The sequence below is a fragment of the Electrophorus electricus genome, chromosome 12 (genome assembly GCF_013358815.1).
Source record: "Electrophorus electricus isolate fEleEle1 chromosome 12, fEleEle1.pri, whole genome shotgun sequence".
NCBI lineage: Eukaryota > Metazoa > Chordata > Actinopteri > Gymnotiformes > Gymnotidae > Electrophorus > Electrophorus electricus.
In genome coordinates, this window is record NC_049546.1 from 3,873,522 (window position 1) to 3,899,817 (window position 26,296).

At 46.0% G+C, this 26,296-nt stretch overlaps 1 long non-coding RNA gene across 5 annotated transcripts; it reads left to right on the forward strand.

Annotated features, from left to right (window-relative positions):
* Positions 1-211: 211 nt before the first annotated feature.
* LOC113583337 lies at positions 212-26,296 on the forward strand. 5 transcript variants are annotated; one of them, XR_003411271.2, is made up of 5 exons: positions 212-339; positions 15,347-15,591; positions 24,137-24,203; positions 24,428-24,488; positions 25,979-26,296. It is a non-coding gene; the product is annotated as an uncharacterized LOC113583337 (long non-coding RNA). The 5 variants fall into 5 exon arrangements; XR_003411270.2 differs by lacking the exon at positions 15,347-15,591; XR_003411272.2 differs by lacking the exons at positions 212-339; positions 15,347-15,591 and adding an exon at positions 23,488-23,750.

Below are 26,296 nucleotides of genomic sequence, written 5' to 3' on the forward strand. Positions count from 1 at the left end.
CTCATCCATAGATTAATCGTGTCAACTCGTTCATAATAATTACCAGCAACGCGTTGCGCAGCGAGTTGTGATGAACATTTCACAGTCATTAGCGTCCTAATTGTCCTGCAGTAGCCTACTCCACAACGTTCCAAGGAAGGACGCGCCACCTAGTGTAAAGTTGTTATATAGCAGTGAAAAAGAGTCATCACAAGGAACGGGGAATGGGGCGTCGCCTTGTCCTCTTCGGAGCCAATCGGAATTCTGTTTCATACTTTGTAAACAACACGGTTGCACGTTGTCTGCAAACTACTACGGGTAGTTGTCGCGGGCCAGGCGCCGCCAAGCCACTTCGCTCTGGTAAGGGCCATGCTGCTTAATCATGACTCGGTCTATAGTTGCTAAGTGCCAACGGTGACATTTGCATTGCTCTTGTTTTGGTGAAATCTAGTGCTACTACGGAGTTGGCAGACATCCGGGACGTTTGTGAGTGAAACGTAACAAAGCCAAGTGTACATCTGGCACAAAAAAACATCATGTTTTGTTCTTGATTGGTTGTTAATGTTTGCAATATTCGTAGATATTCAACGCAATTTGAACCCTAATGTGTATATTGTGAGCATTTTAATGATCATTTTAAAAGTATTCGGGTATAAGGTATTGCGCAATTGTGTGGTGTTAATGATGTGAGGGGCGAAGGGATGTTACTGTAAGTTAACTGCAACAGTAGTATTAGTACAACTTAGTTTTAAAATGTTTCAAATCGCAGCGCTTTCTTGATTTTGTATCATCCATCCATCCATCCGTCCGTTCATCCATCCATTTATTTATCTATTTATTTATTTATGGACGCTTCATACGTCTTGCGGGGGTGTGAAACTTGCCTAACCGTGAAACTAGCTTAGTAGTTGTGAGTTGTTTTCCAAGAAGTAGTTAGCTAGCTGGGTAGTAAACAACTGTGAAACTGTTCATTTGATGTCTAATTTAAAACGGTCACTAGTTAACAGTTATCAGTGGATGCTGCTGTTGAAGACAGTTTCATGCTGGGATTTATTTTTTTATTGTTATCTACTGTGCATACTGCCTCATAGTTATAAGCATAAATGTTAGATTAGTCAGAATGTTTTTCTAGTCTTAGGTTGATCAGATATAAAGATGATCAATGATGGCAAGTTGTGCTGGCAGTTTGGTTTGCACTGAATGGTGAAAGGTCTTTGTGAAAAGTCTTTTCAAGATATTGTGCTGTGTGCTTTCCATATATACATGTACACAGAACTCCAAAATGTGACAATACCAACAGGCATCTTTTAAAACAAGAATTAAATTATGACCATCATAGAATCAGAATGAAAACATGATTCACAGGACAACTGTTATATAGTGTCAGGGTGTATTTATTGTATAGGAAGTTAACAGCCAAAAGTGGCATATCAAACTGTACTGGAGAGTAAACATTTTCGCTTCCCTGACCTATCCATATAAATGTGTTTGTCTTCAACATAGTTCTGTGTTTCTGTACTTGCTGAAAAATGCAACAATTTTTACCAAATGTGACTACATGTTATAAAATGTATGTATAATATTATACAACAGTTTTATTTTTTACCCAAAGTGACTACATGGTATAAAATATATAAATATATAACATGCGTAACTAAAGTGCACTTCAGTATGGTTTCTAGAATCTGTTTCTTGTTTTTTTTGGTAATGGAAGGGGGCAGGTGTTTGTCTGAAACAATGTACAGTATCGCAGGATGCGCGTAGAGCGTCACTGCTTAGCTGGAGCTCTCTTATGAGGAGGAGGAGCAGAGTCTGGTTTGTGTGGGGGAGTTGAAACTTCCTGCAAGTAGCATTCGGTTTGTCAAATCCCCTCTCTGTCGAGCAGCAAAAAAAAAAAGAAAGGCTGATCATGTCATATTACCGTTATGGTTGAGTTATCTCTGACATGCTCTGTCACCTGCTGTGGTTTTCAGGAGACCTCTTGCTTCGCAGAAATGACGTCTTTGGCTTTTTGATCAAGACGTTTAAACAGCTGAACAGAAGCAGAAAAGGAAATATTATTGGGAAAATAATATTATTGGGAAAAACAAACATCATGCAGTTTCAAAGTACATTAAATAAGCAGCAACATACCAGCCCAAATACCAAACCGTCATGCTATAATTCTGGCACAAAAAATATTATGCAGTATCATCACAACTCCCATCTATGTTTTGTAATTAAAGTTTTTTTTATGACTAATAAACTAGAGAAAAGCATTTGAAAGCAACTGAAAGGAATCCTGATACTCGTTGCTGTAGTAAGAAATTATTTTCCAAAAGCGTAAGCCTTGGAATAACTTTGAGGGTACCGTCTTTGTTTCTTTGTTGCTGCGACGGAAGTGGCTGGGCTCATCAGCAGCAGCTGGTGGGGGGGCAGTGGTTAACAAACTCATCTGGGCCACATGAACACCATCATTTCCTGTCTTAAATGTAAATAAAGAGGTCTGAGCCGAGCCACTGAGGGGAAAGCAAGTTTGAAACAGCTAATGTCAAAGCTGCTTTTTATATCAGTATATAATATCAGAAATATCAGTATACAACCACAGTGTCTTTTGAAATGACAGAATATTGCGTTTCAATTCAAAACATTTTTTTTATCTATATATAATATAAAATTTTGCATTTAGCTGATGCTTTTATCCAAAGAGACTTATTATGAGTGAGTACAACTTGAGCAATTGAGGGTTAAGGGTCTTGCTCAGGGGCCCCACAGTGGCAACTTGGCAGTGGTGGGGCTTGAATCAGCAAACATCCGATTACAAGTCAAGTACCTTAACCACTGAGTGCTCTCTAGCTAGATCAGTGGTTAAGATACTATATATAAATAATCTTATTGAAATATTGACATTAGCTTTATGTGTGTGTCGGCGTTTCATCATTTATTGGTTTATTTATGGAAGTTACAAGCTAACATCCGTGTGTTTAATGTAACACTTATGCTACAGTGCAGCGGGCTCTGTAACAGCGACTAAGGACCGGCTCCCTTTTGTCCAGAGACTCGTTTTTCTGCTGATACCACTATGACTGTTTGGTCCATTCTGAAGTAAGCAGAACTGTCACACAGAACAGCAAATCACAAAAGCAATTTTATTTAAAATTTGGATACGGGTTTGGATCACCACAAACATTTGGGCTTTAGGCGCACATTAAAATATCTTTGTAATGGTCAGCGGTAAGGAGGTGGACGCACATGCGGAGAAAACGAAACTATGGCATGGAACTAAAATACACATGAAAACGGGAAAACAGAACACGGAAGCTGGGAGGGACTAATCATGACATGTACCCCAGCCCAAAGTGTGCAACTCCAGGGCACACAAACGAGAACCACCAAAACCAAAAACAGGACTAGAGCGAGACCAACAGGAACAGGACCCAGGATCAGGAACAGGAGTTGAAGATGGGGCACAACAGAACAGGACAAACCAGGGCAACCAGAGCAGACAGAACAGGACAAGAACCAGGAGCCAAAACAGAAGGAGCAACAGGAGTGGACACGGAAGCGGGAGCAGAACCAACAACAAACTGCCTGAAGATGAGAAAAGTGCCAGGAGGGAGGATGAGGATTACAAAAACGCAAAACGGACCAGCCCAGGAACAAAAGGGAGACAAACGAACAGGCACAGGGACAGAAAACGGGAGCAAAGAAAACCAGGCAACGGAGAAGGTAAAAACAGGGCAGCAGGAGCAGGCAACAACGGAGACAAGACACAGGCCGAGGTGAGACGGGCAGGGAACGTGAAGCCTGTGAATAAGGAGGCAGGTCTGCAGACTTGTAGGAGACCGGCAAAATGGCAGTGGCAGTCTGTTGGGGCACATGAGAGCTTAGAGGAGCAACCACCGGGACTGATCTAGCACGAGGCACAGGGGCTTATGGGGTGGCTTCCTCCACTCCAGGAACAGGCGGGTCTGGGGGCGTGGCTGCGGTGGGTCTGAGAGGTCCGTAGGCTTGGCTACAGGAACAGACCTGGTAACAGGATGGGCGGCATCCCTCACGCCAGGAACAGAAACAGACTGGGTGGCTTGCAGGGTAGCCACAGGCACTGGTGGGGTGACCCTGGAGGAACACACAGATATAGAACCTTCTCGGCAGTTCTCAAGGCGCATACGAACTACGGAAAGCTCGCATTTGCGCTCGAGTGCCCACCGAGTGACGTCAGACAGGTTCTGTGCGTTTGCTCCGCCTACTCACATCTTGCGCTGCAGGCTGCTCCCCCCTGCTGCGTTGGTCAAGACAGGCAGACTCTCGGCGCTTCCCTGGGATCTCGTCATCATCAAAATAAACATGATCCTGCTTTTTCCAGGAACAACGAGATGCCTGTTCCTGCAGTGCCAGGGAATTTGCTGTCTCTGAGATGTAACGAAATCGGACTGTGTAGAAACAGCTGGAGTTTTGTCCCAGCGGAACAACCACCTCCCAGAGTTGCTTTCTTGTTGGGCTGTTCATTCTGTAACAGTGAGCGGTAAGGAGGCAGATGCATGTGCAGAGAGGAGGGAGATTTATTCAGGGCAAATCCAAAATCAGAGTCGTTGTAGCAGTCCAGGGTCATATTACCAACACGGTGAGTACGGGGATACATGATTAACAAACAAAACACAGAGGAAAACAGGAAGCAGGCTATAACAAAGGCTAGGGTATACTGAGTACAAACTAACATTCAATACAACCAAACACAATGAACCTAACACACACTCAAATAAACACATATGAGCAGCCCAGACACAGGGCACACAGCAGGGTTTAAATACATGAACTGAACAAGGCAGCAATGAGGGACAGGTGTGAAAAATCAAATGAGGTGTGGAGAAAATGAAACTATGGCATGGAACTGAAATACACAAGACAGGGAAAACATGGAACACAGAAGCTGGGAGGGACTAATCGTGACAATATTGTGTATTTGTTTACATGATAATATTTATTTTGGTTTCTGCATTTGTTTATAGGTAAGTATATATGCAGTTGAATATGTGTAGAATATAAATGCAGGTAATACAAGCCAAGGATTTTCTTGCACATCAGGTTCTCTCTGTGACATTTTGATAAGTTATATTTATTTACTATTTGTCATGCTGACATTGTAATGCCTTCTAACTGTTTAACTAATAGATGAATAAAACAACAGGTTTAAAATATTGAGTGGAAAAAACCCAGTATAAACCCAGTATAAAAACCCAGTACTAAAATGTAAGAGCTAATGTAAAACCTGTATCAATGATGCACCCCTTCGTCTGAGGGATCGCCATCTGCTGTAGAAGGAGTTCAGTTATTTGTTTTATATCTTAAGCAAACTGCTTTATAAAATCACTTTTAAACATGCTGTTTTGCAAACTTTTGTTTTAACAAAGCTCTGTAGAGTCAATACATTTTCTAATACATTAAATGTTATAAAAAAATCAAACTGGATCTCACCCTCTTTCTCTCTGTCTGTCTCTGTCTCTGTCTCTCTCTCTTTCTCTGTGTGTATGGTAAAATTATATAGTAGCATAAGTCATAAAAATTGCACTGTCCACAAGGTTTCCAGAGGTCCGTGATCAGTGTCATATGTGTACAGGCATACATTAATCCTAATGGCGTTGAGCGTGTTGCTATGGTGGGTAACAGAGACCCCTCCAGAGTTCCAACAACAAATGTTCACTCACAAACCTTGTGCAAGCTCGGTAGGATGGTGCCTATTAAAAAACAGAACATTTTAGTCAATGGAATTGGTTTCATTCAGTTTCATTCAGATTGGCTTGTAGTATCATGGTGTGGATTTGTGGACTGAAGTACTGGTTTGTTGAAGAGGAGAAAACAGCATCATTCCGTGCATGATTTCCTTTACCCAGTCCTTCGTCTTACTAAACAGATGACTATCGTTTGTCTTCCCCTGTGTTTGTGATTTTCATTACCGTGGAAGCTGTTGCCATGCTTACAATACAGAGAGTGACAAAATATATAAATTATATATATAAAAATATATAAGTGGCCCAATCATTCTGTGACACTGAACTTTTAATTCCAAAATTCAGAGAATCGTTTGGTTCCGTTTACAAGCTGAGTTATATTTATAAACAGGTGTAACTGTAGGGGGTCCAAAGGTAACGGTATAAAAGAATAAGGGAGAACGCTTAATTTAGTTTTAAAATGCTGCCATCTAGTGGATGAAAATCTAGACAGCCTGAACCACACGGTTGTCCTCATTAATTAAAATTTTGCGTATTTATATTTATTTCATAGGTGATGTATGGTTGTCTCTCCCAATATTTCCTGCTCATATTACTCATATAATGTATTAAGTTGGGTGCTGTGAGCAGTAAACCCCCCCCCCCCCCCCCCAAGGTTTAAACAAAACCTATGCCATTGATTTCATTTTAACATTATAAATAGGATACAGCATTATTTATTTTGATACACCAGGTTGTTTGACATAGTTGTTTGAGTATGTTTTCCTATTTTCATAATTAGTTCTGCATCTCGCAGGATTTTTGTTAACTTAATCAAAAATAGTGTAGTGACCCATAATTTGATGTTTGTATTTTGTCTGCACTGAGTCATTAGAGAATCATGTTAGATCAAATTTAGCATTTTTCCTAAATTCCTGTACTGACCACATAGGGGCAGTAGCACGCCACCTTAGTGATGCAGTATAGGGAGGTTCTGAAGATTAAGAACAAATTCATAAAACATGGACTAATTGAAGGCAAGTATTGCAGTAGACTGCAAACAGATGAGAGCAACAGACAGAAATCTTTCTGTGTATGCAAGAGTCGGTTCTTACTTTTCTTGTTCTAACACACAATTGACAGCAGATTGTAGAGCTGAGTTCTTCCTGGGACAGGGTTTAGCTGGCAGGGCTGCTCAAAAAAGACCCTAAGGGGCCAGCTAACCGCCGATTTGATCTCCCTGAAACCAGCTGACGTCTGATTTGGTCTCCCTGAAACCAGGGGTGTGACTGAACTTGCTCATGTGTCCATTGTCATGCATCCTTCAGAAACGCAGTCATTTAGTAAAAATCATTCTGTAGAATTCATTGTTTAAAAAAAACCCCCTGTGAAATATACAGGGTGCACTCACCTTGATTTGCAAACCACATACCTTCTTTATCATAGCCTCCTCACCCCCAAAGGATAAAATGTGTGGCCAAATCACTCCTTATGGCTACATCAGCTACGTGGAAGCCACATCAGCTACGCTAAATCTCTTTCATGAACAGCTGTTAATGGCACCGTCAGTTGCACTTATAAGCAGTGTATATATGCAGTTTTATAACACGGTTGTAAAAACGTCTGTCTTTGTCCACACATGCACCGTCCTGCACCGCAGGTCGGCCACAGAGCAGAACAGTAACCACACATTCACAGTTCACCACTGTGTGTCTGTCACTGTGCGTAATAGCTTGTGAGTCTATGTGTTTGAGTGTGCGCACGTGTCTGTGCATCCAAGCTTGCCAGTATGAAAGAAAGAGGTGCTGTATATTTAAATGTGATGAAGCGTTTTTGTTTTGTGTGTGTGTGTGTGTGTGTGTGTAAGTGCAGAGATCTGTCACTATTCATACTCACCACTCTCCTAAACAGAGATCATTTTTCTCCCCGTAGCCACGAGCTCTCAGGTCACAGAGGCCACACGGTAAGATTAATGGCTTCATCAGGCCAGACATTCTATGCCAACCTTTTTAAATTAGAACAAATAAATGGATGTGACTCAGGGGGGCGAGAGGCAGTAGTTAACGTTTACTTTTGCCCCCCCTAGTGGCCAGCACTGGACTTGCGGCCTGCTAGAGATGGCTCTTGCTGGTCCATGCTCTCTTCAGCTTCCAAACATACACGGCCTCCATCATATTGGCCTTTACTACTTGCCAGTGTGTCTCAGACCATCAGGGTAACGCGCGCGCGCGTGTGTGTGTGTGGGTTAAGGCCTGTTACGTTTTCGGTACTTGTGAACGTATGTTGTCATGGTGCCATTTTGAGACTTCTTTTCATTCCTATTTCAAAATGCCAAAATCCTGACATCACTGTAGTGTTCAGCATGTGTTCAGTGTTTTAGTGTTCAGTGCTGTAGTACGCAGTGCTAGAACGTTCAGCACTTGCCATGGTACTCAGTGCTGTAGCGTTCACTGCTGTAGCGTTCACTGCTGTAGCGTTCAGTGCTGTAGCGTTCAGTGCTGTAGCGTTCAGGTGCTTTTGCTCCCTCGCTCCATAATAAATGACTAGACTGGGGAGTTAAGAACCCCCACCTGAATAACAAGAGCAAGCCAGCGCTTTAGGCTAACGCTAACGCTAGCCCTGAGCGTGGCTCTGCTGGTGAGTCCAGCAGGCCAGTGGAGCACTTCCCCATGCGAGAGATCTGATAATGGCATTAATGTTATCCTGCATGTCTGATCTGGTCTGATGCAGCTGAGAGCCAGTGGGGCCTGTTGCACTTTGGAAGCTGAGTGGAAGCCTGAGCCTATGGGAACTGCTGGCTGTTGGGCTTACTGTGCCTGGTTCTGTCTGCTGTGGTTTCATCTTGCTGTGCCTGCTCCTGCGTTCTGTTTGAGCTTTACAGCATTTAAGTGACTTGAAAAGTTTGTGATGATTTTTTGTAGTCATTTATTTTTCTACAGTCAAATTGTTTTTAAATAACTCTGTTTCTACGCTTTAGTGAGCTGTCCCCCAGTTCCTCCGGCATGCTGTTCTTCTCTGTGGCCGACTTGCAGTGCGGAACAGAGAATGTGCGGTTACTGCTCTGCGGCCGACCTTGGGTGCGGGATGATGAATGTGTGGTTACTGCTCTGCTCTGTGGCCGACCTGCGGTGCGGGACGTTGAATGTGTGGTTACTCAGCTGTTTCCCAGCTCTCTGAAGCAATGAGCTCATGCTCTGAGTGAGTGAATGTCTACACCTCAATCCAGTATCCATGTAGGGCCTGCTCGATCACCACCAATATCAAACCAGCCAATCACCCGAGCCCTGCTCTGTGTTGTCATCATAGGTGAGGCGTCATCCTCGTTCCGTACCACAGGGTTCTGGTGGAGCGCAGGGTTCAGGGTTCAGGGTTCAGGGTTCCCGTGTCCTGCACACCCCCACTGCAGCAGGGAAACAACCGCCGTCTTTGTTGCCTGTGTTGCGCTCGCACACACAGTTCATATGGACTTTTCCCACTGCCTCTGCCAGGAGGCTGAAGTCATTTAACGACGGGGCGCTGAGTTTGCAAGGGACCAGTGTGCTGCTCACTGCTGACAGAATGGAAAAGGTGGCTGCTGTGTGTGTGTGCATGCCTGCGTGCGCTTGCGTCTACATGTGCGCAAGAGCGCGTGTGTGTACATGTGCAGCGTCGCCTCCACGCTACGCGGCACAGGAATGATTTTAAGGCGCCCAAGAAGCTTCCAGCTCCAGACCACCGCCATGGTCCCACGTGCAGCGGAAGCATGCGCCCCACTCACGGGTGGATGGTCACGGGTGGAGGTGGTGCCGACAGCGCCACGCCAACGATGGGGGCAGCAACAGTGTTCAGGAAAACCTGCACTGTCTCTGAGTTTTAAAGAGACGGGAGAAAACGTTTGGTGCCAAAGCTGGCGAAATGAATGTGCCCGCATTCTCTGTGTCTTCACAGTTCCTGATAATGATGTAGCGACTTTTTCTTTCCTCTCTGTCTGCATACTTTTGGGCTTAATGGTGCTAGTAGGAGCGCTGTTGTCATTTATGCATCCTTGCTCTCTGTGCGTCCATCACTCGCTTGGCTTTCTTCTGACCCCCCCCCCGGATCTGACAGCACGTTCACAGATGGCATGTTTCATATCGTGCAGCTGTCGCGACCGGATCTCTCTTCCCCACATACTCCAGTGACATCCTCGTCTGATTTGATCCTGCTCCCTCTCGCTGCTGTCGCTGCTCCCCCGCGCCTCCTCACCCCGTCGCGTCTCGGAGATGAGACGCCTCTGGTCGGTGCGTTCAGAGGACGCCTTGTTCTCACGGAGGCCCTAAGCCTCTTTAGAAATCCGCCGCACAATGTGGTTTTGTGCGGCTTGGGTTTCTGAGAGAGATGTTGGGACACATCTCGCATCGTGTGTCAACCCCGAGCCATGCCGGTCTCTCTACACGGACACTGGTCTGTGTTTATCTGAGGATCAGTAATGATTTAGCAGCAGGAACCCCTTTTATGCGTCTAGCAGATCTGATTAGGGAAAAGATGTCCTGGATCAACACTAACTTGTTGAAGTGTGGTAACTATTGGTTCTGTGTACAGGTGAGGTCATTCCTGTAACCCAGCCAGGGTTAAACACTGGATGTTGTCCTAGTGATGACCATGTGTCCTGTGTTCATCAGCTTCCTTTTCAGGATTTTTTTTTTTAAACAGAACACCTCAGATACATGTGTACATATATATTTTTTGTTTGTTCGTTTCCGACATTTTTATGAGGACTGAGCATCTGAACGGCACCGTGCACTGACTGCCCTCAGACGCATGCTGCTCACAGAGCTCTGGGCCTTGTCATCCCCGTAACTCACGCTGCCGTGTCCACTGCCACGTGTAAACAATCAGACCCTGCCGCCGAGCCGAATGGCCTCTTCGGAGGTGACATCAATTTGCTCGCAGAATGACAGATTGGGTGTTGTGTGAGTGTGGCTGGCCGTAGGGCGGGCGTGTGTATTTGAACAAGGCCCCCAATTGATAAATAAAAGCTCAGGCCTCACAGGATATGCTGTACAGACGCAGCCTTGCGGGCAGACAATATGTAATGGAAAGGACAAACTTAATCAGTCTACTGGCATGACTTTTTCCAGCTTGGCGACTGCCCCCCTGCTGCTGACTGCCAATCACGCACACGATTAACACACCACCCTGAATATTCTAATGATTCTAACGGCCTAACGTTAGAATATTCTAGCGGCCAGCCAGTCCCAGATTGGAGGCGGCGGTCCACGCTGTTCTGCTCCACCTCCAACGCTGCTCCCCTTGTCCTCCCCCCCCCCCCCCCCAAATCTGGCATGAAAGAAGGGGACGATGATGGGATGACTCAGCTAGCTCAGAGGAAACCATACGGATTGCCCTGGATCTCACGGAAAGGTGGTTGATTTGTATAGGAGGGCTCAAAGTGGCTCAAAAGGAACCGTTGGAGCTTTTTTCCCGGTTTCAAGCCTGGCCAGGGTGTCGCAATGATCTCGGTGAAGCCTTGTTGTTTAGTCTTGGTCATTACTGTGAGATGTCGGTGGCTTGATTAGTTTTTAAAGTACTGGTGTAAATATCCCACTTAGAGACTAAGGACGTTAAATCTGCTGCTGTCATGGGTCTGATTTTTATTGACTTTTGTGGGAATTCCATCATAGTAGTACTATCCATACAAACTGACAAAAGAATTCCATTTACAGAATTCCGTTTACATTTACCTCACACTTTTAGCCAAAGCATCTTACAATTATAACTGAACATAACTTGAACAGTTGAGGGTTAAGGGTCTTGTTAAGGAGCCCAGCAGTGGCAGCTTGATAGTAGTGGGGCTCGAACTGGCAACCATCTGATCACTAGTCAAGTACCTTAACCACTAAGATCAGCACGTATTCTAAAGGGTTTCGTTTCTTCACAGAGCAGTCAGAAGCTGTTAAGTTAAACTCACTGTGTTCAGGATATTGGTGTCCTCGTCAGTAGTGTGTTCCATGCTGTGTAACAGTGATGAAAGAGGATGGAGGATGTTTAATGGTAATGGTAGTGACAGTTAATGTTGGGGTGGGTGTGGTGAGGGATGTTGGTTGGGGTGCGGGTGGTGAGAGTTGATGTTGGGGGTGGACGTGGCCTTTGTTAGGGTGGGGGTGAAGCTTAATGTTGTAGGTGGACATGGTGTTATGTTGGGGGGTGAGGGTTGATGTTGGGGGTGGATAGGGTGGGGGTGAGGGTTGATGTCGGGCTGGACGTGGTGATGTTCGGGTGGGGGCGAGGGTTGATGTCGGGGGTGGACGTGGTGGTGTTAGGGCGGGGGTGGGGGTGGGGAGTGAGGGTTGATGTTGGCGGTGGATACGATGGTGTTAGGGTGGGGGCGAGGGTCGATGTCGGGGTGGATATGGTGGTGTTAGGGTGGGGGCGAGGGGCGATGTCGGGGTGGATGTGGTGTTAGGGTGGGGCGAGGGTTGATGTCGGGGGTGGATGTGGTGATGTTGGGGGTGGACCTGGTGGTGTTAGGGTGGGGGCGAGGGTTGATGTTGGGGGTGGATGTGGTGGTGTTGGGGGTGGATGTGGTGGTGTTAGGGTGGGGGCGAGGGTTGATGTCGGAAGTGGATATAGTGCTGTTAGGGTGGGGGCGAGGATGGACGTGGTGGTATTAGGGTGGGGGCATAGGGTTGATGTCGGGGGTGGAGGTGGTGGTGTTAGGGTGGGGGCGAGAGTTGATGTCAGGGGTGGAGATTGGTGTGGGACTGCGGGTGGGGGAGGGTGAGAGTTTCAGACGTGGCTTTAACATTAACATTCACATTTTGTTTTTTAAACACCAAGAGAGGGGGTCACTATGTGACTGTTCAATACAGACGGATACAGTATTGTGCGTGTGTGTGTTTGTGTGAGTGGGCGTTGTTGGGGGTGGATACACACACACACACACGCACACACACAAACACATATACACACAAAGTAAAAATAAAAAACCCCAAACCCACAGTATGCTTAGGGTGTGCCAGTTTACCAGTTTGGTGGTCTTCTTCTGAAGGCTGTTAATTAGTGCAGAATGCAGAGTACAGTCCCACTGCCAGCTCTGATGAAAAGACCCAGCGAGAGGATATGGGGGTCGTGGGCAGAGAAAGAGAAACGGAGAGAAACGTGGAGGGAGCAAGTTGGTGAGAGACAGAGCAAGAAACGGACAGACCAAGAGAGTGAGAGCGAGAATGGGAAGGAGGAGGAGGAGGAGGAGGGGAAGAGAGAGGGAGAGAGCATTGAATTGTTGCCAAGCGGGGATGAGCAGAGATGGGTTGAGAGTAGGGTTCTAAATGTCCATGTGGCGCGTGGAGGCTCATGTCTGTGTCTTTTTAACCCAGTGTGTGCAGGGGCTGGAGAGAGGAAGGTCTCTTCTCTCTGAGACCGCAAACGCAGGTCACAGGCGCATGCACACGCACACGCACATACATGCACACGCACGTGCACGTATGCACACACATGCATGCGTGTGCATACACGTTCCCGCACACACGTATGCACACACACACACACGCACGCACGCGCGCGCACACACACACACACACACACACACACACACACACACATTTATGCAGCACATGAAGGCATTCTGGCCATGTAAATGCATCCATCGCTAGAGAGAGTTGTCAGAGAAACTTCAAAGGTGTGGCCTTTATTCTTTGTGTGTGTGTGTGTGTGTGTGTGTGTTTGTGTGTGTGTGTGTGTGTGTGTGTGTGTGTGTATGTGTGTGTACACATGTTTATGTATATATGTGCGTTTGCTCATTTCGCTGCCCCTCTTGACCACATCGGACAGCTAAAATCGCCATTAATACATCAGTATATTGCTGTCGCCTCTGCCCATAGCACACTGTTAAAACAGCTTTTCTGAACCTGCTTCAACTGCAGGGCCCCATGGGAGCTGTTTTAGAACGACTCTCTTGTTTTAACTGCAGTGTGTTTGGAAAATGGCGGCTCCCATGGCTTTACCCCTTCTAATCCGGGAGATATAAATGACCGCTGGCAGCCAGACAAAGAAGTCTGCTTATACTTAAAGACCATATAAGCCTTTATGGGAAGGAGGCCTTCACACACACTTGCCCAGAGGCTTCCCCCAAAGTCATAACAGAGTGAAATGAAAAGACTTTGCAGTGGTGAACTGAAGAAATATTGCTGTATGCCAGGGCTAAGGAGAGCTCTGTCCCCACCTCCTCCACATGGGGACGAGGTCAGGAGATGGACGAGACCATCAGGTCATACTTGGGTTCAGGCAGAGCAGTATGACCTATGGGAAAGGACCAGAAGGGAGATCCTGAGTGTTCCCCTGTCCTGACCACCGGCGTTCAGTCCTCCTGGCCTGTCTTCTTGTCCGTCACGGCAGGGACTACAAATTCACAATGTTTACAGTGCTTTTCGGCCTATGGCATTCATCGTGGATTTTTACTTTGAAGCCTCATCAGTGATCCACCGATCTCACGAGCTACAGATTCATGGTGGCATGATGTCAGGCTGCCAGCGTGTTTGAGGGGCTTCGGTACCTGGCGTTCTGTCTATGCTAGAAGAGTGGGAGACTGTCACTAGAACATCAGCATCAGGACCCGAGTGCGGCATCAAAAAAAGACACCCTTCCATATCTTAGCTTCTTATCAACTTACAGAGCACAGTCAACATCAGCTCAAGTTTGAAATGATACCAAAAATGCGGCGGCTTCTGCCAGACCTTGCATATTTATCCCACTGACTCTGACAAACATGGAAAGCATTGTATGTGCAGCCTGGAGACATATCCGTTACAGAAAACACCTGGCTGCAGCTTTAAAGTGAATGCACGGCGAGCCCATATGTTTACATATTCTTTTCATCCACTCATGTGAATAAGGAGGCAAGTCCGTGGAGCTTTCTGGATTTGTTGTGAGTCCACTGTTCCGAGCTATGCCATTGTTCCGGTGCATGAAAAATGAATATGAAAACAGAAACGAGAATCTTTGGCCAAGCAAAACCAAGTTTCTCTCCCTCTCTCTCTCTCCCCTTCGGTGCACTGTTTTTTTTTTTTTTGTGATTTCTCTGGTTGACTTCATTCTGGTTGCTACCTAGCAACAGCGCGGGAAAGCATTTGGCAGAGGTCACACTCACATTCTGCCCCTGCCCCTGGTACTGGATGGCCTACAGCCAGCTCCTCTGTGGTCTGGTGGGCTGTACCTGACTGTGATGCTTGATCTCCAGAAGGCTGTTTCCGCTTGCCACTACTTCTGCTGAATCGCCGTTTCTGACCAATGTAAATGCCAGCCAGGGTTTGTTGAAGAATGCTGTTTTTTAATTGGCACCTAATTGGGACTGTGGGTGTAGCTGTGGTGCGATGGACACACACTTCACAGCTTGCGCAGCGAACATGACTGATCGTATGATCACATGATCAAATGAGCAAAGCCATGATATAACGATCAATACTCTGAGTTTACCGGAAGCTTTTTGACAAGGAACGGCCTGCGCCAATGTCGCGGTGGTTGCTCTGCTGAGACAGAACATACAGTGAGCAAGTTCAGGCCCAACAGCTCCATAATATCTGGTAGTTATAGGGAATGCAAAGGGTGTGTAATTTCTAACAGATGCTGAGTAGTCTGTGAGGGGTTGTAATGATGTTCCCACTCTCCCGGGCAGGAGAACTATGAGAAAGCTAATGTTGCTCCAACTGTGTTTTGTGTTGTACCAGTCTCCAGGCAAAGGTGTATGTTTCTTGGAGGGACCATGGAGTGGTAAATGAGAAGTGCTCCACCCTGTGCCCTCCTCCACCGAACTCACGCGAGCGGATCCCCGTCCTTTCATTGCTCGTACGTCGGCGTGTGAGCGAATGTAGCGTTAGCCCTACGACAAAGAAGAGGCTTTTCGGCTGCGTCCTGGTTGGCTAATCTATGAAGCAATGCAGTGAAAACCTCTAAAGCAGGAATCGCCAGTGAGGTGAGAAAACGTTTCGTTTCTGTTTGGGATCGAGTTCTTAATGCTGCAGAAAGGTTCTTTTCTTCGTGGCCTAACACTGGCGCCGTTCCCAGATACTCCTTCGTAGGTCGTGTATATGAATCAGCAAACACTCAGGTGGTAGTGAAAGGGTAGCTAGCCACTCTCCCCTCTTCCTGTATATATGAGGAAACCCTGCCTGTCCTCTCACCTGCACTCCAGAGCAATTTACACATTTTTGTCTGCATGACAGCATGTGCGCTCACTGGAAATTGGACCCGTGACCTGCTCATCCAGGTGAGCTGCAGGAGCACACGGGAAAGTCACAATTCCTTCCGCCCAGGAAAAGCCACGGGTCTTGCTCCTCTAGGACGCTTTGCTCCCTGGGAGAGGAATCTCGGGGAGATGAACGTTTTGCGGTCTGTCTCCCTCGTTGGTGTGAAGTTCATGAAATGTGACAGCCCAGTTGCCACGAAGGCTTCGATTAGGGACCGCCAAGTCCGTGGAGTGTTTGAAGTGTCCTTTCTGCTCCAGCGGCCTCCTCTGCTCCCCTCCACAGAGAACCAAATTACACAAGATTGCTGCTCTTTGGAAAGATCTGGGTGTAATAATAAACTGAGGAAATGAATAATTTCACCTTGTTTAATGCTAGAGCTATACATAGTAGAAGGTGAGGTACTGTGTGTTTGGATAAAGAGGAGGGAGTCTGTAGTAGATTCCGCAGTAGAACACCACCACGCTGCCATAGGCCTGGGATGGCTCAGGTTTGCCAATTGGACTGCGAGTTCCTTGCTGAATTTCACCCTTGCTGGGTTCAAATGATGACAAGCTGACTGAAGAAGTATTTGCCATTATGGAGATACAGGAGTTGTTTTCCAGCTTGACAGACGAGCAGAGTCATTGCAGATTAAATGCTCACATGGTGGCAGCTAAGACAGGAGGAGCTCCTACAAAAAAAGAAAAAAAAGAAAAAATACAGGCAGAAAGTCATCAGTTTCCTCTGTCCTCTGGTTCCACGGCTGCAGTTTTCACTGCTCTCCTTCACGTAAATATCACCGTTTCTTCTTTTGTGCTTTGTTTATTCTGTGTACTTTTACGCTCACATCTGACCATGTGTCCCGGTGGCTCCTGCTTCCCGCAGTTCACACGCACCCACCGCAGACGCCCTCTGCGGCACATGGGCCCAAGCAGACTGGTGCCCCTGGAAACGCTCGGCACAGGGGGTGGCAAACGGAGGCCCACGCAGGGCCCAGCGCTTGGAGGAGTTTGCGCAGCGGAGGTGTTTCAGGCCCCAGGCCTGTACGGCCATCACCGTTTCACAGAGCACATAGCCAGCGTGCCTCTCCTCGTAGCTAGCGTGCCACATTTTAATAATAAATAAAGTCTTTTGTAAAGTAGAGTGCGTGTTCTCACTTTGTTTACATGGCTGAAATGTTACATTTCAAAGAGCTTTTAATGACCTTTCGGGTCCCTGTGAAATATTAGTTTGCTTCTAAAGTCCTAATGGTTAATGGGCTATACATGATCTAATTTACATAATAATACCTGTCCTCTACAATTCTAATAAATTGTTAGTGACTTTAGCCTTTTCTGAGGAAATATTCATTTAACAAGCTGATTTCTATATAGAAATTAACATAATTAAAAGCATCAGTTCGAGCAAGAAGCCTGTAGGGTAACCAGAAAGCGCTACTCCTGACCACAACTGTTACACACTGTTACACACCGTTACACACATACACACTGTTACACACATACACACTCCAAGGATCCACACCAAGCGTCTCAAGCAATGCCTGATTTCTCATTGCATTGCCCCTGGGAAGACCATTCACTATCTGTTTTCTATCATTCTCTCCGTTCTGCTGCAGCAGTGTCCAACAAGTGTGAGAGTGTCCCGGGAACTCGCCGAAAAGCGCGGGTAGAAGTGCTCGCCTGTAGCGCTAGACCTACTGCTTGCCGTGAGCATGGGGGTCGGAATGGAGGCAACCCCTATCAGGGAATGCTTCATCCAGAAAAGCACAGCCAGACGCCGCGTTCCCAGACCGCTGACCCGACCCAGTAGATGCCTTTCCCAGGCACCGGTGGCAGTCGTGGGCTGCTCGTCCGGGTCCAGACAAGGGTATGGAAGTGTAAACACGTATGGCGCAGGCTGATTTTCGGGGCCACTCCCCTGCAATCTCAGTTCGTCTGCTTTCATACTGGGCAAAAGATGGAACTTTTATTGGGCTCTGGAAGCAGCAGACAGGCGAAGCTGGAGCTGCCTGGAACAAGGTTGTCCTCTAACTGGGTGCTTTCCTCTGTTGTTTTCTGCATTTCGGCCTTAAATCTCCACCAATCCCGGTTGAGTGTTCACACCCCCTTAAGGAATGTGCCTGTAAAGCATTCCGCTTAATGAGTGTCACATTAATGTTGATGACAGCACTCCCTAAGCCTCGAAAAGATAAACAAACACCAATAAACTCATAATGATGCATTTCTCTCTCTCTCTCTCTCTCTCTCTCTCTCTCTCTCTCTCTCTCTCTCTCTCTCTCTCTTTCTTCCTCTCTCTCTCTATTTATCTCTCTCCCTCTCCTTCTCTCTGTCTCTCTCACTCTCTTTCTCTCTGTCTCTCTCTCCTTAACACTGTTAAGCCCCAAATATACAGCAAGGCTTTTCATGACTATGTACGTCATTTGGTTCCATTAACTGTATGGTGGTTTCAATTGAAAGTTTGCCTTGATTCTGCTCTTTGAATTAAGCTATATTTCCACTGCAGCCAGTAATTTTGGGTTCCTCTATGTCTAAGGCTGTATGTGTAGTTATTTAATGTTTCTCTTCATTGCTTGCAGCGCTGGAAGGCGTGAGAACCCTCAGCCCAGTCACAAATTTGGGTTCAGTTTTTGCTGATACATGTCACCTAGGCTGAGGATGAGTTTTTTAACCAAACAAATGCAGTATTGTCTGTTGATCAGTATGTCTTTTTTTTCCTGAGATGTGGTTATTGTTAGTGTTTATCAAACCAATATGATTGTCCCTACAAAACGGGTGGTATGGATTAACGCTCAAATCTGGATATTGTTTTGGTTACATTAGAGTTGTTATTGCTCTTAAATTGGGGAGCACCCTGCAGTTTCATAACACTCAGGCCTTGAATGGGATGCTGTGTCTTTAAATATGCTGTCAAACATGGAGTGGCAGCATGGCTGCTGGGCCTGTACCATGCATGCATCATACATTCATCATACATGCACTGTGTGTGCATCCTGCATGCATCATACATTCATCATACATGCACTGTGTGTGCATCCTGCATGCATCATACATTCATCATACATGCACTGTGTGTGCATCCTGCATGCATCATACATTCATCATACATGCACTGTGTGTGCAACATGCATGCATCATACATTCATCATACATGCACTGTGTGTGCATCCTGCATGCATCATACATTCATCATACATGCACTGTGTGTGCATCCTGCATGCATCATACATTCATCATACATGCACTGTGTGTGCATCCTGCATGCATCATATATTCATCATACATGCACTGTGTGTGCATCCTGCATGCGTCATACATTTATCAGACACGCACTGTGTGTGCATCCTGCATGCATCATACATTTACAATACATGCACTGTGCATGCATTATACATTCATCATATATGCACTATGCATGCATCATACATTCATCATACATGCACTGTGTGTGCATCCTGCATGCATCATACATTCATTATACATGCATTGTGTGTGCATCCTACATTTATCATACATGCACTGTGCATGCATTATACATTCATCATACATGCACTTTGCATGCATCATACATTCATCATACATGCACTGTGTGTGCATCCTGCATGCATCAAACATTCAGCATACATGCATGTGCGTGCATCATGTGTGCGTTACCCATCAAATTCCTCCTATTCTGATCAACCAGCCAGGCATTTGGACCTTGTCTCGGGGGCCTGGCTGCAGCTGAGTGAAGGGCTCCGCCCGGCGCTGGGAGGCCCGTTTGAAGTGCGTGTTCTTTGGCTAAAGACAGAGGGAAGCCACTGAAGATTTACTCTGCACTTCCGCTTTCTCCTCGGGAAGGCTTTGCAGAAGATGAAGATATGACTTCCTGCTGCATAATCCCCGCTATTATAAATGTTGTCATCACTTGGTGTTTCCTGTGTGCACGCAAGCTGCGGCTCTTGAGCAAGGCCCCGGTCAGGGCCTCGGAGCGGAGGGCGGGTGGGGGGTGGGTGGATGGGTGGGTGGGGGGGTTGGGTAGTGGAGGCGCACCGGCCCCGGAGGAGCTCGTCCTGCGTCCCAGCTGTGTTCTCCGGCCCTGCTCCCTGCTCCGGCTTCTCACCAGAGCACTCCCTGTGTTCCTCCACCCCAGCCTCCACCGTTTCCCCTCTCTGGCTCTCCTGTGCTGCCCCTTCCTCCAGCCCCTGCCTGCACCATCCAGCCTGCCCCCCCCACCCCCAACACACACTGCTGTCTTGTCACTTGTAGCCTTCTCGGAACAAAGGAACAGAAGGTTCCATCGGTGGGCCAGCTGTTGTATTGACAGCATCTAATATTTTCTCCCTGACTCTCTCTCTCTCTCTCTCTCTCTCTCTCTCTCTCTCTCTCTCTCTCTCTCTCTCTCTCTCTCTCTCTCTCTCTCTGCCTCAGTCTGGGTATCCCTTTTTGTTCTCCCTCTCTCACACATACGCAAGGGCATACATGCACATTCTCTTCTTTTAATGGAAGCTTTGTAGTCTTGACATATCGAAACATTCCAGCTAAATCTTCACAGCTACAGGGCTGCTGCCTCTCTCTGTCCATGGCAGACTGCCTCCATCTGGCTCGACTCTTTTTCTCTCTTCACTGGTGTGGCATCGTACACGCAGAATGCTGCACGTGTGTGTATGTGCCTATGTTGTAGTTGCATAAATGTTTGTCTATATGAAGTTGTATAAACCTGCTTCAGATTCCATACAGTACAACATACAGTAGTTAGCACAGTAGTGTTACTGTACACTCTGAGCACGTAATTTAGACCTGTTCCACGGCCAATAATTCACACAGCTCATACTTTAAACCATTAGCCATATAATCCATATTTGGTATATTTGATTGATTGCTGTAAAGTTCCATATGTCTCCCAAACATGTCCCTACATTTCAGGTCCAGCTTTTTAACGATGGGAACCAGCCCGACTTAGGCAGCCCACCAGACCAGCGCTATGCTGGACTTGTCCTCCAGCAGCCGTAAAACAGCTTCTGGACATGAATGAGTCCGTGCGTGTCTGTGTGTCCCACCTCGGGGCATTTCTTTAAGACTTTCTCCTTGTGGAGAACTGAGGGCCTCGCATAGCTTCGCTGCGTTTTCCCATGCCGCCGTGTTTTGACTTGCTGAACCGAGAAAAGGGCTTTCGCCTGCCTTGGGTTTAGAAGCTTTGAGGCGGCAGCCCACCCGGTTTTGTTCTGAATGGCACGCCATACAGGAAAGGCCTGTATTTTCTGTGTCGTAATCAGTGGAGTTTATCAGGGGTTAAGGCATTGCCAGCCTTGCCACTAATCTCTCTTCTTCCTCTCACACAGTGCAGCCACTATGCAGCCTATCGGCTCTGATCGGCTCCTTATTTTGCTCCGAGTGAGGTTTCATGGGAAACAGAATCTGATCAGGTGCCAAACACTCTGAACATCTGCCCCAACTGGTGCAGAAGTGCGTGCGCGTGTGTCTGTGTGGCTGTACGCCTGTGTGTGTGCGTGTGTATGCGTATGCACCCGTGTGTGCGCGTCTAAATGTGTATGTGTACCTATGTGTGTGCTCGCATGAGTAAGTGCATCTGTAAATGTATCTATTGCAAGATCTAAGAAAATTCTGTCATTGCCTGTGAAAGCTTATGTTTCTCACCCAGGGGAAAAAACAACAACAACATAATACCATTGACAGCGAATGCGTACTTAAAGCTGAAGCCCTTCAGTCAATTACATGCAATCTTTTCAAATTCCTTTGAGGACGGCCGTGTGAATGCCTGCGGTCAGTGCCGAGGGGTTTCCCTGCATGTGAGGTCGCTCAGACTAATAGACCACCTCAGAACATCAGACTACGCAGTGAGAATGTTCTTTCAGCTGGAAAAAAGGGTTCTAGAAGCCCAGCTATAAAAGACAGTGTGTCAGTAGACAGAGAAAGGTCAGTGAAGAAAGAGTTCAAGAAAGTAGTTGTTTGGGGGTGGAAGCGGTTTTTTTTTTTTTTTAGTGCAATTCCCGGAATGTCCTGAAGATGGTAGTGCTGCACTCGTTATTCAGTGTGCTGGTGGGCTGAACTGAGCCACATACTGCTGTAGGGATCCAGTGTCGCAGAGACTTTAGTCGGAGGGCACGACAGCTCTGTTGCAGTCACGGTCAGAGTCAGTTGTGTTCTTAAGTACATTTCACAAAATCCACGTGCACGTTACACAATGACAGGAAAAATATGCAAGAAATGCAGCAGGGATGTCAGTGTCACAACAGACCATCCAGTTTTAAAAGGTACATAAAGGAAAAAGAAATAAAACAGTCCCATGTAAACGCATCTCAGCAACAGCAAACAAATTATGAGACCAGGAAGACACAAAGTATCAATAAATAAATACATTTAAAAAATAGATAAAATAAATAAAACTACATAAAATAAATCCATTTGAGAAATGACAGAAATATATCATTCAACAATGCTGATGCTTCTTTTAATGAAAGCCAGCATTTACATTGACATTTACATTTATGGCATTTGGCTTGTGCTCTTATCCAAAGCGACTTACAAAAGTGTTTTGTCATTTACTCATAGAACATATCCCAGCCAGTACAGTAGGTTCAAGATATCATTGAACTAGAATGTTGTTGAAATACAGGGATAAATGCTGATGCCTAGAAGTGCAAAACACATAAGCTCTATTACAGAAAACAATAAGTGCAATAAACAATACCCTACACTAAGTGCTAAAGTTTCAGTTAGTCAACATAGGTGCAGGATCAGTGGTCATTTAAATATTGCACAATTAGATGGGTCTTCGGTCTGCGTTTGAAAACTGCAAGGGACTCCACTGTCTGGATAGCCAGCGGAAGTTCGTTCCACCATCTGGGAGCCAGGACAGAGAATAGTCTCAATGCTTGCCGACCATGAGATTGAAGCATGGTGTTTCAAGCCAAGCCATACTTGAGGTTTGAAGTACTAGAGGTACGGATTGGGCTTTGACCATTGACATCATGTAGAGAGGGGCTGGTCCATTTTTGGCTTTGTAGGAGAGCATCAAATCTGATGTGGACAGTTACTTGAAGCCAATAATGGAAACGCAACAGCGGAGTGACGTGTGAATTTCGGAAAATTGAAGACCAATTGTGTTGCTGCATTCTGGACAAGTTGTAGAGGTCTGATGGCTCTTAGAGGAAGACCAGCAAGTAGCGAGTTGCAGTAGTCTAGCTTTGAGATCACAAGAGACTGCACAAGCACCTGGCAGCTTCCTGCCAGAGAAAGGGCCGAATCCTTCATATGTTGCAAAGGAGAAATCTTCAAGACCAGGTTAGATTTGAAACATAAGTTGAGAACGACAACTGGTTGTACAAAGTTATGCCCAGGCTACGGGCAGCTTCAGATGGTGATACCAGGGAGTTTTCAAAGGAAATTGTGAGGGCTGGAAATTCCTGTGATGTACAGAAGCTTGGTTTTACTGGGGTTGAGTTTCAAGTGGTGGGCTGTCATCCATGACACAATGTCAGTCGAGCATGCTGAGATACATCTGGAAATCTGCATGTCGGAGGGTGGGAAAGAAAGAATTAATCAGGTGTTGTCAACATAGGAGTGGTAGTAGAAGCCATGAGAAGATATTACATCACCAAGAGAACGAGTAAAAGAGAAGAGAAGAGGGCCTAATATGTAGCCCTGGGGGACACCGGTGGAGAGTCTACACAGTTTGGATGTGAATCCTCTCCATGCTACCTGATAGGACGGCCCATCCAGATATGACTGAAACCATCTCCAGCCAGTCACACCAAGGCAGGAGAGAACATAGAGGAGAATGTGTTGTAGTTTACTGTCAGACTCTGCTGAAAGGTCCAGAGGAATCAAGACAGATAACAGTTTGGCAGCTTTGGCCGCATGAAGTTTCTCCGTCATTGCCATGAGGGCTGTTTCTGTTGAATGTGCCGGTTTGTAGCCAGACTAGGATTGGGATCATGGAGATCATGGAGTCATTTTGTGTAACTGATGCTTGCAAGTTTACAGCAGTAATTACCATCTGTTTTTATTGCATTATGAGCATTGTTAGTGATGTTTAAGATCTGTTTCCTTTAAAGCCTGCTGTAAAGGCTCTCTTAGATAAGATTAAGGATTACAGGTGGAGGCAGTCTTAACTTCTCCAGTGGACAGTTGAAAGTTTTCTACTCTCCTCTGACACTAGAACAGTCTGCCTTTAAAACAGGTGTTCACTGATGCCTATTATAAAGAGTTCATTTGTATGACGAAGTTTTCCATATCATATGTAATGCTTTCTTTAAATGTTGATCCTGGTATTGTTGACACCATTCCCCTGCAGGCTGCTAGCTGGCATGATGCATGGGTGCATCACTGTTGGACCAGTCTACAACAGAATTTGAACATGAGTGAGTTGGTTGCTTTACATGTCTAATTTCGAAATAGATTATTTTGGTGGCAAATTCTAAATCTAAACCTGAATTTATCTAAATTGAAATAAATAATGCAATATGTACTAGATCTGAGAACGCGAGGTTAGTCTGAATGTCAGAAGAGAGAATGAATAATTTAATGTGATTAAATAATTTGGTGGAAACGGCAACAAATAATATTTTTCCGTTGTTGTTTCCAGTGAAACCAGGAGAGTATCAAGCGGTACTATGGCAGCTGTGAAGGCACTCTGTTGTCGCTCAGTAAGTGCGACAAGTTCATTTGAAAGCACAACTGAACGTAATTGGAGTATTTATTTTAATCATCGTGTAGAACAAAGGAAGACCCGGCTTTACTCTCCCACATGGCCAAACAATTAACGTCTGTCTCATAGCCACTTTTCTGGAGTTCAGAATTGTATAATCAATAAACCCCCTATAATGGTGGAGTCGCCAGGTTTGTTGGCTATCTGTGGCTGTGGGATGCATTGGGAGCTGCTTTAGCTCATGGTTGTAGGCCTGTTGTATACAGAAATGCGTTAATTTTGGCTTGGCTGTGTGGCAGAGTACTATGTTTCCCACTGGGGCTTGCAGGTGTATAGGCAGCTGGTCCCCAACGGTCGAGCTTGCTTCCCAGACGAGGGCCTCATCGAAGCGTAGTGAACTACACTTCTCTCTTTCTCTCTCTCTCTCTCTCTCGCTCTCTCTCTCTTGCTCTCTATCTCGACTTCTATATGGTGTAAGCTATCACTCTTCTGTGAGGCTCTTATGATTTTCATTCATGCGTATGGTTGCATGTTTTTGACTTGCTCATACTGTTGTACGTCTACGTAGGCGGTGTTGAATTACTTAGCTTCTATTTCTGTTTAACTGTGGCGGTAAAATTGAAATTTGCCATAGAGAAGAAATGGGTCTGGTTAGCACTAGTGCTGATAACATCTGCTTTTTCAATACACCAAAGTTAGAGAGACATGTGGCCTAACTTTCATTGCAAAACAGTGTGACTTGTACAGAGAACACTTCCTATCATCAACCACATTTCAGCTGGGTCAAGTGCTAACCTCACAGAGGCTAAAAACGCAAGCGACTGGTGTCATAGATCTACGACAGAAGCGTGAAAACTGGGGCTTCCAAAATGTCCCCTCACAGCACTGGAAATGCTAATGCAACATGAGCTTCTGAGTTCTGCCTGTTGTCATCACCCCCCCCCCCCCCCCCCCCCCCGTCACCCTTTCTGCTGGAATGCAGCTTGTGCTTCGTTGACCTTTGCTGGTGGAAATCTAAGTGGTCGAGGGGAAGCTGCCGAGCAACCACTGACCCAGCGAGTCCCTCTGCGCACAACTGCATGTGCACAATCAGCTTTGGTGAGAAGACAAGGTGCGTGCGATGCACGCTGCAGAGCCGAGCGCAAAAACCAAATGCAGTGACACGTCCTGTTCTCAGTATTCTAGTACTTCTTTCTTAGGAAGACTTCTAAGAATATGAGGCAATACGTAAGATTTTCATCTGCTGAGCGTTAACTCTCTGACTCTTGCACTCAGACTTATAGGGTTGAACTACAAAAACACAACAGGCCATGGGCAGCTGTCACAGCACTGGAATGAGCTCTGCTGCATGAGCCGTTGTAGGCACAGGCAGGACCTTAGACGCCCCTTGTCACTGACTGATGCCACTGTAAATATGTTGCATACAGACTCTGCAAAAAACGTTTGCACAGTTTTGCTAAGCTCGGGCTTGTACTTCTGTGATTCCAGGTCAATGTGCTTTGCAGTCCAACGAAACGAGTATCTATATCGGACACCGGAGCTGTTTCTGGATGGGGACTGGATTGGTTTAGTTTGAAAGGATCATATGGAGTAACCAGTGTATGAAACAAGCTCTACATAGTGGAATTCCTTCAAGAATTCTTCTGTATCTTCATATTGACACCATACTGGTTATGTTCAGAATCTTGACATGATCCGGTATGCTGGTTATGTAATAAGCTTTCACAATTTCGAAAATCAATCTAATTTTTGTTTGTAACCTTAGTATTTATTTGAGTATTTATTAATTTAAGTAACAGTTGGAGA